This window comes from Mixophyes fleayi, chromosome 3 (assembly GCF_038048845.1).
Source record: "Mixophyes fleayi isolate aMixFle1 chromosome 3, aMixFle1.hap1, whole genome shotgun sequence".
NCBI classification, from domain to species: domain Eukaryota; kingdom Metazoa; phylum Chordata; class Amphibia; order Anura; family Limnodynastidae; genus Mixophyes; species Mixophyes fleayi.
In genome coordinates, this window is record NC_134404.1 from 71,952,822 (window position 1) to 71,966,299 (window position 13,478).

The 13,478-nt window shown below is 42.3% G+C and overlaps 1 protein-coding gene across 10 annotated transcripts in view; it reads left to right on the top strand.

The window, feature by feature from the left end:
• Positions 1–2,267: 2,267 nt before the first annotated feature.
• GIGYF2 (GRB10 interacting GYF protein 2) overlaps positions 2,268–13,478 on the top strand; it is a 135,680-nt gene continuing 124,469 nt past the window's right edge. For all 10 annotated transcript variants that reach the window (XM_075201728.1, XM_075201729.1, XM_075201730.1 and 7 more), the window contains exon 1: positions 2,268–2,409. The gene's annotated coding sequence lies outside the window, so the exon portion shown is untranslated. The remainder of the gene's footprint in view (positions 2,410–13,478) is intronic.

Here is a 13,478-nt window from a genome sequence, read left to right on the forward strand (position 1 = left end):
GCATAGTTGCCTACTCTCCCGGAATATCCGGGTGACTCCCGCATTTCTGGGAGACCTCCTGGGTTTCCTGGAGAGCAGGGCAACCACCCAGCTCTCGCCCCCGCAATAGATAAGTGGCAGGGGGGGCGGTGCTTAATGACGCAAATATCGCATCATCTTAGCCCCAAAATTGTGACAATCGTTTAGGGAGGGGGTCAAAATGATGCGATTCATCAAGCCCCGCACCCGCACGCCCACTTCCCCCTGGATCTCCCTGAAGCCAAGAAAGAAAAGTTGGCAAGTATGCTCTATCCGTTACAGGGATGGTCTGACACACCAGCTGTAAGGCTTTCATTTGGCGTTGGTTGCAGTGTGGTATTTATTCTGCTATCAAGGGAAGGATCCTCACCAAAGAACTGTTATTGGGAAGAAAGGGGGTTTAGGATCATTTAAAGTGAAAAGGCCCTTTAACCCAGTGGATCCCAAACTTTTTCAGTTTAAGGCACTTTTAGGGTCTCCATAATTTTTTCAAGGCACCCCTAAGTCAAAATTATTACCAAGTAGCCCCCCGCTATGCTTACCATTGGTCCTGGCCGTGGCACCCCTGTGAGATCGCTGAGGCACCCCAGGGAGCCTAGGCGCACAGTTTGGGAACCACTGCTTTAACCGGTGACAGATTACTTTAACCCCTTCAGTGCTAAGGACGAGGGGGACTTGTCCTGCACAGGTACAACAAAAGTGCTAATGATGAGTCCCAATCGTCCTTAGCACTGAAGAAGTTTAAAAAAATGAAAAACATAATTACCTATGCTCTACGAGTTTTTTCTGGAGATTATGCAACAGTGATCACCAGTCATTAACACCCTATACTACAGAGACTGTTAATAGGACCAGAGATGAGTAGATTCTAATGTTCAGATCTCCCCCATCCTGGCTTCAATAAACACAGGGGTACCCTCATTTGATGTGTTAGGTTTTCTGTTTTTAGACCTGGGCTACGATATGATTAGATGGATCTTAGAAGCTGTGGAATTTAAATAGGGAAAGCTACAATAAAATGTGAAAATCTCCTTTGAAGAGAACTCCATGAAAAAAATAAATTTTGTTTGAACCCTCTTGTACCCCATTCATACTGCACTAAAAATCCAGGTTTTTGCCGGGGCAAGTATGAATGGTGTCATTGAAAAATCCCGGGTCTAAAAACCCGGATTTAGACCCGGGACTTTTGGTGGGGTAATTCCATACTTGCCAACTCTCCCGGAATGTCCGGGAGACTCCCGCATTTTGCGAGAGTCTCCCGGACTCCCGGGCGAGTGTGGCAATCTCCCGAATTCTGCCCACTTCACTAGGAAGTGCCCACTTCCTAGTGAAGTGGGCAGAATTAGATCCCAAACGCCGCGATTCCCGATGAATCGCGGCGTTTAGCCCCGCCCCCCGCTGTCAAATGACGCAATTTGCGTCATGACGTCACAGGGGGCGGGGCCGAAATGACGCGATTTTGGCCGCCCCGCCCCCTCACGCCCCCCTCCACTGGCTGGCTCCCGGAAGGGAGCTGAAGAAAGTAGGTAAGTATGGGTAATTCCTGTGTCAGCCCTGGTTAGTCTGCAGTATGAATGGTGAGACCCGGGTTTTTCAACCCGGGACTCTACAGAAAGAAGCTGATTGGGAGGTCAGAGAGTTGCTAAATATAAGAGGGGAGGAAGAGATAAAAAGACAACTTACAGGGACTGTAAAGGATGCAACTGTTTATTCAAACATTGCAAAAATCATGACACAACGTGGAATAAAGCGCAGCCAACAATAGGTCTAATAATTTTCTGCTTCTATGTTGCCACCTATATTAAAATATTCCTGGGCAAAACGAAATCATTTCCCTCTGTAACTTCTCACCAATATAATCATAATATGTATTGTCAGCTATGATTCACTTCCCTAATACTCTGCATTCTATATTGGCACTATATTAAAAATATAATACTATTATTGCATTATGTTACCAAGAAAGTCATTCATTGAGATGCGTGAGTCATTATTTGTTCATATCAATTATAAATAAGAACGATAAAAGATAAGTTGAGGACATGATCGTGCATGTTCACAGAGCGTTTCGGTCCACACCCCCTCTCCCAAACTGTATAGTAAGATATTTAATGTATGGGCGTTTTGCCCACATCCAATATGGCCGCCGCGGCGCTTTAGGCTACTTGTTACCACGTGAGCCCCTCCTCAGGCTGGGTAGGCCCCAGTGACGAGTTGTACGTAAAGTGTCCCGTCTACCACTTGAGGGGAACTTTGTGGTGGAGAGCTGGCCCGGCACGTTGCACTGTCACTGCTCACGCGAGGCGTGGAGTCGTCAGGTGACGGTGCGTGGCGTCAGCCATCTTGTGTTGTTGGGCTTGTGGATTCGCTTCGGGTGAGAAGCTGAGAGAGGTACAGTGATATAATAATAGTGTGCCGTCAGCGCCCGGCGGGAGGTGGGGTCTGTACTCCGGGGGCTGAGAGTGGCGGGTCGGGGGCTCTGTCTATGTGGAGCTCGGTAGAGTCCACACATATGTCCCTGTAGAATGACTGCCAGACAGGAGTCTGGGTACACATGTGCTCCTCTGCACACATATGTCCGTGTAGGAGTCTGGGTACACATGTGCTCCTCTGCACACATATGTCCCTGTAGGAGTGTGGGTACACATGTGCTCCTCTGCACACATGTCCCTGTAGGAGTCTGGGCACACATGTGCTCCTCTGCACACATATGTCCCTGTAGGAGTCTGGGCACACATGTGCTCCTCTGCACACATATGTCCCTGTAGGAGTCTGGGCACACATGTGCTCCTCTGCACACATATGTCCCTGTAGGAGTCTGGGCACACATGTGCTCCTCTGCACACATATGTCCCTGTAGGAGTCTGGGCACACATGTGCTCCTCTGCACACATATGCTCAGGGACAACATAGATTTGTACTTCAGTATATTCATATAATACAGCTGTGTTCCTCATGCTGACTAGCTATTGAAGTGTGCTGTTAGTAATCTACATAGTTGAAACACGCTCCGTTATATGGATTGTATAATGTACTTGTTTTGTGTGTTTTAATGTACTTGTTCTGTGTTTAAGTTCAGTTTCATGTCTTTGATCTATGTCTAGAAATGAACAGCACACAACTAAATGTTGTACACATGTAGAAGACCACATACCAGATGGAAACATGTTTTATTTCTCAAATATTATAAACCATAGTTTAATAACTTCATTATTCCATGGGTGGAAATGCAATGTACCTGTGGTCATTGCAAATATATCCACAATACAGTTTGCCAACATAGAAGGCTGTATTTTTTTAAATCGGTTATTAAAAGTTATTTGTTTTCAGTTTCTTAGTGATTTTGTGTACATTACTTTGTTGGGAAATATACTGTCCTGTCTACAATCTCCATTGTATACTTTCATGGTACTTGGTCTATAACTTGATCTGTACTGTGCTGACTAGTATTAAGACAAATGCAACTAAAATAGTTCATTTGTTTTGCAGCCTCTCTGAGACAGCTGATGTGCTGGTATTTACTGCATATATGATTAGACTCAATAAGTGCTGGTAAATGAAATAAAAACCACTGCTGCACAATTGTCTCTGAAATTTTGCCTTCATTTATTATGCAAAATAGATATTATTCTGTAGTAGTAACTACAAGCTGTAATGTGAAAACACTGAGAATAATGATACATGCTGTCATCTGTTAAACTCTTTAGTCTTTTCACAGGAATGTAAATACAACTCTGGTTGCTGTGTTTTTGAGGGCTTTCACCAACTGCCAGGGAAACACACTAACTTTTGAAACGTGCCTTTTTGATTATGTTTTATGTATGTTGTACCACTGTATGGTGTTATTTTTAACACTTGATATTTATAACTTTACATTTTGTGCTATGGCCAGTTTATGCACATTGAGGGCCCATGCCAAGCTTTGCTGTTTGATTTGTCACTGACACACAGTACATATAGATTTTCAATTCATTAGTATTCGCATGAAGCACTGCTTTCATCATGCCTGGGGGATGTCACTAACTCTTGGTGACATCATGCATTTCCCATAAACATAAGGTCAGGTCATAAAGTTGCTACCTCAACTATGTGTAGATAACATGACCATTTTTGGATGAATGTTGTAATAATAAAACAAATATAAATACCTTGTTTCCATCAAAAAATTTGCAATGAGGTTGTTCCCCTTTGTACTTCATCTGGAAATATTTTCATCATTTTGGAAATATCCAGACCAGTCCCTCAAATACTGTTAGATAATCTTGTGGAAACATAATTTGTCATCAGATAAAATCCCCTTCATCCACCCACTTGCTCAATTCCTTATCTTTGGAAATAAGACTCCAGACAATTGTGTTCTTCAAGACTTTGTAATAGTCTTTAGGGTCTGTTCCTATCAATGCATTTAGTGTTTGCAATTATACTGTCATGGCAAACAAGTGAATTAACATTGAAAAAAATGTTTCTCCATGTAATTGTCATTTATAGAAAACATTAAAGTAGCATCTTGTGGTCTAAAATATACAGCTATCACCTAATTTTGTATATTTTTCTTTAATCTGTATTAATAATGCCAGCCTGGCTGTTTAGAAGGGGTGAATGCAAATACAGGTTAAGCGCACACAAAAATTGAAATGCCTATGAAAATGAAGGACTCCAAACAAAGACTTCCATACAGATGTGGCACATGTGTTAATTAAGAAAATAACATTATAGAATGGTCCGACTCATGTATAAAAATACTGGACTGCCTTGGTTACCTAAAATTGTGGCTAGCATGGCTACAAGGTGACACCCCAGTGAATTTGAGAGGGGAAGAGGGGTGATTATTGGGAAGTGTTTGGGAGTTTCAATGGCCAAGGCAACTCAACTTGCTAATGTTTCATGAGCAACATTGCCCAAGGGGATGTAGGCCAGGTAGTAGATGGAACACGTACTCGGAGTGCGATAGCTGGGTATTTATTTGAAGTACAAGGCAATATAGGTGAGCAACCGCATTGCATGTTGAAAGTCCAGCATTGCAGATAGCACAGGTGTAATGGTCTACAAAGCTGTAAAGGAAGGTAATCTGGTCAGATGATTGATACTTTGTCATTTTCTTGACCAGTTCAGGGGAACACTAACTAGGGACCTAAAAAAAAATAAAAACCAAAAAAAACTCTACAGCCCCGAGCACCTGTTTCCAACAATGAAGAGTTCAGGTGGTTCTGTAATTTTGTGGGGTGCACTGTTTGCTTGAGTGCAGTTGTTGCCTTAGAAGAGGAGTTCAATGCCAATCACTACCACAGAGAACATGTGGTTGTCCAGTGGTTTGAGCATAACCAACTTTGAACCTAATTGCGTATGTATGGGATATTCAGATATGATGCTTGTCACAGAGTTTACCACCACCATCAACCAGGCGTCACTTGAGGAACTTTCTTGTGGGTGAATGATGCTTGGTGTTGAAATCTTCCTGCACAATTCCGTACTCGATGTCCACTATCTGCATCTTTATTCTTCTACACATTTGAGGATACCTAATAATATCAAAATACACTTTTAGAATAGGTGTCTGTTTCTGTCAAATCCCTGTTACACTTGGGCACAATAAACTCACAGCACTCTGACCATGGATACACCATCTGTGTGGAGTTTGTATGTGCTCCCCCTATTGTACGGATACTGATGTTACCTCTACCTGAAAACCTAGTAATAGTTTATTTGGTCTCTGATGTAATTGCGCGTGTGTGTGTGTGTGTAGAAGAGTTTGAACCGTTAAAATTAAGGACTAGAACTAAATAATGAAATTTAATAAATAATATATTGATCGTAAATAAGAGTTCTAAAAAGATGCAGGACCCTTTTATTTAGCTTTGCAGCCCATATTCTGCTTCTGAACCATAGCTTAAGGAACCACACAACTTTAAATTCATAATGTTTATTTTTTTTATATATTCTATTCCTATTAAGTTTTATTTTGGAAATGTGCCTTTGACTAAGGTGAGAACACTGGCCTGTTTCCACTATTCATATCCTGTACCTCCATGTCTGTCCAGCCTTTAAGGGGGGGTTGGACTGGTATAACTTCTAACCAATCAGATTACTGGATGTTTGAAGAACAGAATACTACTGATGTGTCAGAGAAAGTGAATTGTACATGCGTGCAACAGGGACAGTGATGGGAAGAGGGGGAATAGAGGCAGATGGAGGCAACAGTACAATAGTGATGTGAAGCTCCAGTGAATTTGATGTATGTATTTTGCAGGATGATTGTGGAGTCAACTCATACATGCAACTTTGTTTTATTATAGATGTTGTTCACTAAATTTGTATCATTCATAACCTTGAAATAGGAAATAAAAACAGGGTATGGCAGTGACATCATCAGTATTGGTCTAGCCCCTAGGGTAAATGGTTTCTAACTTCAAATATTAATTTGCTTAACTGAGCCTTTTATGTGGAAATGTAAATACTAGACACCTTTATGCTGTCGCCACAGTAGTGATGTGAACTTCCTTGCAAACTGTTGCCATAGGATTGTGCATGGACAGTAATTCAACTTTTTTTTTTTCATCAATATTTTTATTGAACATTTTCAAAGATATATGGGGTACAGAAAAAAAAGAGGGGAAGAGAAAGATACAAACAAAGGAAGACACATAGGGGGTCCCCGTGCAGGGGGAAAGGAATCACTCGATTAAAATAAGGCACACTATATAAACAATGTACATTTAACATTTACTGATGAAAGAAAAAAGAAATGATACAGCAAGGCATATCAACCTTCATTTTGACCACTCGAAGATGTTTCTACCATGGAAGGGGGTATCGGGGTTGGAGCTGATCGACAGGCTGGGGGGATTCTATGAGGGCTGCTAGAGAATGAGCTACTGGGAAGTCGGGAGTATCTTGAGGAGCCCCAGGGCCATCTGTGATGTATTCATGCCACCTAAACCATCTCATGATGGGAGCTGGTGCAGATGAGGAATAGGGCGTATCTGTTGTTTCCATCTCAAAGCTATATTGTATCTTAGAGATGATTCGGGTGGGGGTGGGCCTGAGACTTCCAGTTTTGTGCTACTGCTGCTCTAGCAGCTATCAATATATGGCCCAAGAGGTAGTGATCGTGCTTCAGAATGGAAGTCGGGTAGACATGGAGAAGAGCCAGGGCTGGGTCTAGGGCAACAGGAGTCTTTAAGACAGTTGAGATCAAAGCAAATACCTCACCCCACAGCGGCTGAATCACTGGACAAGACCAGAAAACATGGAAAATATCGGCTATTTGGGTACATTGGCGCCAGCAAAATTTTGATTGATTTGGCCAGAACCTGTGTAGCCGATCCGGGGTAAGGTACAGCCGGTTGAGAAGTTTGACCTGCATCTCTGTATGGTTAATGCATTTGGACATACCATAGGAAGTTACATAAATTCTTTCCCATTGTTGCTCAGTGAGCCTTAAATTCACATCTGTTTCCCACTGGGTTTGTGCAGGAGTTATAGTTGGGGGGGATCAGAGAGTACATGTAGTGATACCAAAACGTTATTCCACCTCTACTACTACTATTCGTCAGTCTATCTATAACAGATGATGGAAGCGAAATGAGAGAGTAGGGGGTCCTAGAGACAGTTCTGACCCAGTGTCTGATTTGCAAGTATCTATATGTTTCTGAGGATGGCAAGCTAAAGCGATCTTGGAGTTGAGAAAAGGAGAGAAAAAGGCCTTGGGCAAACAAATCTTCTGATACTGAAGAAATCCCTCTGGCTTTCCAAACAGCAAGGTTTAGATCTGAGATGAGTTGACCCACTGCCTGGAGAGAGATTACGAGATGGGAGTACAAAGTTGGCATGCAGCCCAATGATTCTATCCCACACCTGCATTGCATCCGAGATGGACCGTAACCTATACACAACAGATGGGCGGACCGGCCTGGGTGGCCAGAGAAGGTCCAACAACGGGTAGCTAGGGCACAAGGCTCTCTCCAAATCCACCCATGGCTTAGAGGTCGGGGGGTACTCCCCCCCCCCCCCCCCCCCCCCCCCCCCCAATTCCGCAGGTGGTTCAGTATGCAAGCCTCTTGGTAGTGAGTTAAGTTAGGAAGCATCGGACCCCCACGTTGTTTAGATAGGGCCATACGTTTATGGGAGAGAAGGGGGCGTTTCTGCCGCCACACATATGACATCATTAGCGTATGAAATCGGGCCATCTTTTAGGTACAATACAGGGAATAGTGTGAAAAATATACATCAGTTTAGGTAGTAACATCATTTTGAAAACAGCTATGCGACCCAGCCAGGAGACCTCAAAGTTAAGCCAGTTCTTAGTTAGGGACGAGAGCTGCAAAAAGATTGGAGTGAAATTAGTTTCAAATATAGTGGACAAGGTAGGGGGAATATGTATACCCAGATACGGTAAAGAATCCTTTACCCAGACAAACGGGAATTTCTTTTGCAAAAACGATAGAGGATTGCGGTATATTAATAGGTAAGGCCTCAGATTTAGTAATATTTAATTTATATAGTGAGGCCGAGCTATAGTCATCTAGGATGCGTTTCAAGGCTGGCAATGAGGTATCAGGACTGGTAACAAATAGAAATACGACATCCGCAAATAAACATAATTTGTGTGTATAGGAGTGAAAAGTAATGCCTGGAAAATGGGAAGCCTGTCTTAATTGTATACGCTAAAGGCTCTATAGCTATGACAAACAGAGGGGAAAGGGGACACCCCTGCCTTGTTCCATTAGTAATTGAGAAAGGAGCGGATAGAAAACCATTACTGAATATTCTTGCAGAAGGGCCCTGATATAGAGCGAATATAGCAGGTAAGATATTGCCCTGAATACCAAATTTAAGTAAAACCTCTTTCATATAGAGCCAATGGAGCCTATCAAATGCTTTCTCCGCATCTAGGGAAAGCATAACAAGCTCTTCTCCGGTCTCGGGCAAAAGGTCTACCACATCTAAAATGCGCCGTGTGTTATCTGATGCCTGGCGGCCCAATATGAAGCCCACCTGGTCCGGGTGGATCAACTGTGGTAAAAAGGGATTCAGACGATCGGCTAGCAACCTAGCGTACATTTTTAGGTCGGTATTAAGTAGTGCTATAAGTCTATAATTTTTACAATTGGAGTGATCCTTACCAGGTTCGGGGATCGTTATTATTTGCGCTTCTAACATCTCAGCTGGGAAGCTACCCCCCATCAAAACGTTATTATAAAGATTGGTAAGGAGCGGGACCAACTTTTACGAAGCCATCCGGACAAGGGGCCTTGTCTCTAGGGAGGCGCTTGATGACCTCCTCAATCTCACGCTGAGACCATGGGAGATTGATCTGCTTCAGACTATCATGATCTAACGAGGGGAGATTAAGGTGGTGGAGAAAGGTAGATATAGACAATTCCGATGGCTGCACCGTGTCTTTGTCATCCCGTAGGTTGTATAGGCTAGCATAGTATTTAGCGAATTGGTTTGCTTTATCAGCGGGATTGTGGATCTTATTACCCCTAAAGTCGTGCAGAGTTTTTATTCGGTTTCTAGCTTGCTTACCTCTAAGTTTGCGGGCCAAAAACCGACTGGCTCTATTGCCCGTGGAATAAAATTTCTGACGCAGTTTAGTAAGAGCTGATTTCATACGAGTTATAAAAAGTGTATTGAGCCGTTTCCTAACGTTGTTTATTTCTTTTTGGAGGGTTTTAGAAGGACGGGTCTGGTTCTGTGATTCTAGAGTGAATTCAAGCGTTCGTTGACGAAAAAGGTATTGCTTTTTCAATCGTGCACCAATCTGAATAGCAGAACCGCGTAAAACTGCTTTCAAAGCACACCAGTGAGTGGAAAGGGATGTATCCTCCGGATTATTCACCTGGATATATTGTGACAGTGCTTCTGATAAACCGAGCTTGGCCTCAAAGTAAGTAAGTAGGCCGGAACGGTCTCGGGGGAATTTTAGTAAGATTTAAATTCCAGGTCCACTCTATTGGGGCATGGTCTGACCATGTGATAGGAAGAATATTGACTGTATTAGTATGTTGTAGTGTCCATTTGTCCGTCAGAACCATGTCTATTCTAGAGTATGTGTTGTGTACGCTAGAATGGTAAGTGTAGTCCCGTACATTTGGAAATTGAACCCGCCAGACATCATAAAGATCATATTACGCTAATAATTTACGGAAGGCTGTCGAAGGACCTAGGGTTGGATCAGGACCCGCTGATTTTAATGGCCTAGACTTGTCTATTTTGGGGTCTAGGGTCAGATTGAAATCTCCCATCAGGACCAGGTGGCCTTTACGTACTTTCTGTATCTCCTCGCATAGTGACTTAAGGAAAGGAATTTGACGGGAGTTGGGAGCATATAGGGAGACTAAGGTCACCTGTTTATCCTCTAGAAGTCCAACCAGAATTATAATTTCGCCAGATTTATCCTCTATTTTTATCTGTAGTTCAAAGCATACACGAGCACTGAACAACACGGCCACCCCATTCCTTTTGAATGGGCCATTAGCAAAGTATCCCAGGGGATATCTCGGGTCTCTAAGTTGGGGGGGGGGGGCACGGGATGAGAAATGAGTTTCTTGCAGGGCTATAACATCTGCTCTACGTTTATGAAATGTGGTAAGTGCCAATCAGCGTTTATTTGGGGAATTAAGTCCCTTAACATTTAAGGAGTAAAACCGAACCATAAGTTAAGGAACCTGGAAAGGAAAAGATGTCGTTAGTGAGCCAGCTCCGTTCATGTAGTGTATAGTGCGAGTGATCCGGGAGAAGAGGGACCAGAGTGGAAGGGTTCAAAGAAAAAAAATAGAAGAGAAAAACTGACTAACCTGTTGAATGGGGTCAGAGCATTTGCCACAGAGGGAAGCATGTGGCAAACTAGGTACCATGTGGGAAGGTGGTGGAACAAGGATACGGTCCCACCCATGTAACACTCAGGGGAGAGTAAACAACAAGAAAAAACAGAAAAAATCCAAACAGCAATAATACAGTAACCATATAACCTCAGACTATACCTCTGGTGTACTATACAAGGAAATATGTGCTACAATAATACGATACAAACAATGCAAAGAGAAAGTTAATTCAACTTTCTTAGTGTTTACAGCTCAACAATGAATTGAGCGCCTTTAATTTGTTGAACAGATTCATATAAATCAAATAATTGCATTTTTTTTTCTTTTAAATACAATGAAATAACATGATTATATTGTTGTATTTTAGTTCCACAATATTTGTTTATTAAATGCTAGGGAACGGTTCTCCACATGTTGTTCTTATGCCATGCTCTGACGAAGGCTTATCTTAAACCAACAATGGCTTTAGTCCTTGTTTTTGTTGATTAAAGTATTTTCTCCATTAGTAAATGTGTCGGCAGGGTTGGACGTGTTTGTCAGTAGTACAATTTGAAGCTTGTTTGTTGGATGTTTTGTATTCATACTATATTACATACTTGTACTTTTGACGTTCTGTGACCGTTCCGTCTAGACTGATTAATCTTTAATGTTCCTTAGGTAGTTTTATAGTTCATTAACTTTGTACATTGTCTGGAAGAAAAATAAAATACCCATAAATGTACAGGCAGATGCTCTGCCCAAACCAGCTTAAACTTATTTTTGGTGCTTGAGTCACAGAAAGACAGTGATATGTCTGGGGTCATAAGGTGCGGACACTGGGATTAGTGCCAGTATCTATAGGAAGTGTCAGTGTTGTTAGTACATGTGACCAGAGGGCTTCTCTGTTATGAAATTGGAAATTAGCCTCTTGCCTGTTGATATATTTTATTTGTTAATGTATATATTTCATGCTTATATGCCTTGACCCACACAATCATTCGTGTCTGTAGTTGTGTTGGTAGTGTGTGTGTGTGTGTGTGTTTTTATTTAAATACACTGCTTGCCACTTTCAGCGTTGTAGTTGTATACTTCGGGCCTCTCTCTGTCCCGGTGCTGGCAAGTTGGAGGTGTTGGTAACAGATATATAGAAGCAGCGTTCCAGAACACACCTGCCATCTCCCTAAGGCCTGGTGTGTGTTCTTGTATTGACCTCATACTGTTACTGGTTTTATGCTGTTGCGTCACATGTTGAGTGTTTTGTACAGTAATAGCACATAAAGACCACTGGAACATCTCTACACTGAGAGTGGGGCCAGAGGATAGGTTTGAGAAATGAAAAATGCTACAGACCCTGACTTTAATAAGGAGCTATATATTACTTTTTTTTTTTTCTTTTTTTTTTTGGAGGGGTTTGCAGAAATATAAATATAATAATGATAAATGAAAAGTTTTCTATTGTTGTGCAATTGGATTGTTCTGTGAGCTACCAGCACTGGGTATCTTCACTAGGACATGAACTATTGGTGCAAAGAATCAATTCACAGTCCTTGTATATGTAATTAACCCGTCTCGAAAGACTCGGCGCATAGACCTGCTATCATCATCATCATCATCATCATCACCATTTATTTATATAGCGCCACTGATTCCGCAGCGCTGTACAGAGAACTCATTCACATCAGTCCCTTCTCCATTGGAGCTTACAGTCTAAATTCCCTAACATACATACACACAGAGACAGAGATTAGGGTCAATTTTGATAGCAGCCAATTAACCTACCAGTATGTTTTTTTTTTTTGGACTTGGACGTAAAAGCTTAATAGGCATTATGGATTTAGAACCTCAACAATGGTCCTCAAGGACCACCAACAGGGCATGTTTTTAGTACTTCCTTATTATTGGGGGTAGTACAGTGGGTTATAGGGTTAGCACTTCTGCCTCAAAGCACTGGGGTCATGAGTTCAATTCCCGACCATGGCCTTATCTGTATGGTGTATGTTCTCCCCATGTTTGCGTGGGTTTCCTCCGTGTGTTCCGGCTTCCTCCCACAATCCATCATCATCTATTTATATAGCGTCACTAATTCCACAGCGCTGTACAGAGAACTCATTCACATCAGTCCCTGCCCCATTGGAGCTTACAGTCTAAATCCCCTACCATACACAGACAGAGAGAACCTAAGGCCAATTTGATGTAGCCAATGAACCTACTAGTATGTTTTTGGAGTGTTGGAGGAAACCGGAGCACCCGGAGGAAACCAACACAAACAGAGGGAGAACATACAAACTCCACACGGATAAGGCCATGGTCGGGAATCGAGCTCATGACCCCAGTGCTATGAGGCAAAAGTGCTAACCACTAAGCCACCATGCTGCACACTAGTAGGTTAATTGGCTGCTATCAAATTGATCCTAGTCTGTGTATGTGTGTGTATGTGTTAAGGTATTTAGACTGTAAGCTTCATTGCGGCAGGGACTAATGTGAGTTCTCTGTACAACACTGGGGAATTAGTGGTGCTATATAAATAAATCGTGATAATGATTACACAGGTTGATTACTTGAGGAGTGGAGTTACAAAAACAAACAAACATAGGCCCTGATTTTATTTCTTAGCTAAAATATACAGTGGTGCATGCACAGAAATGGTTGCGTCTA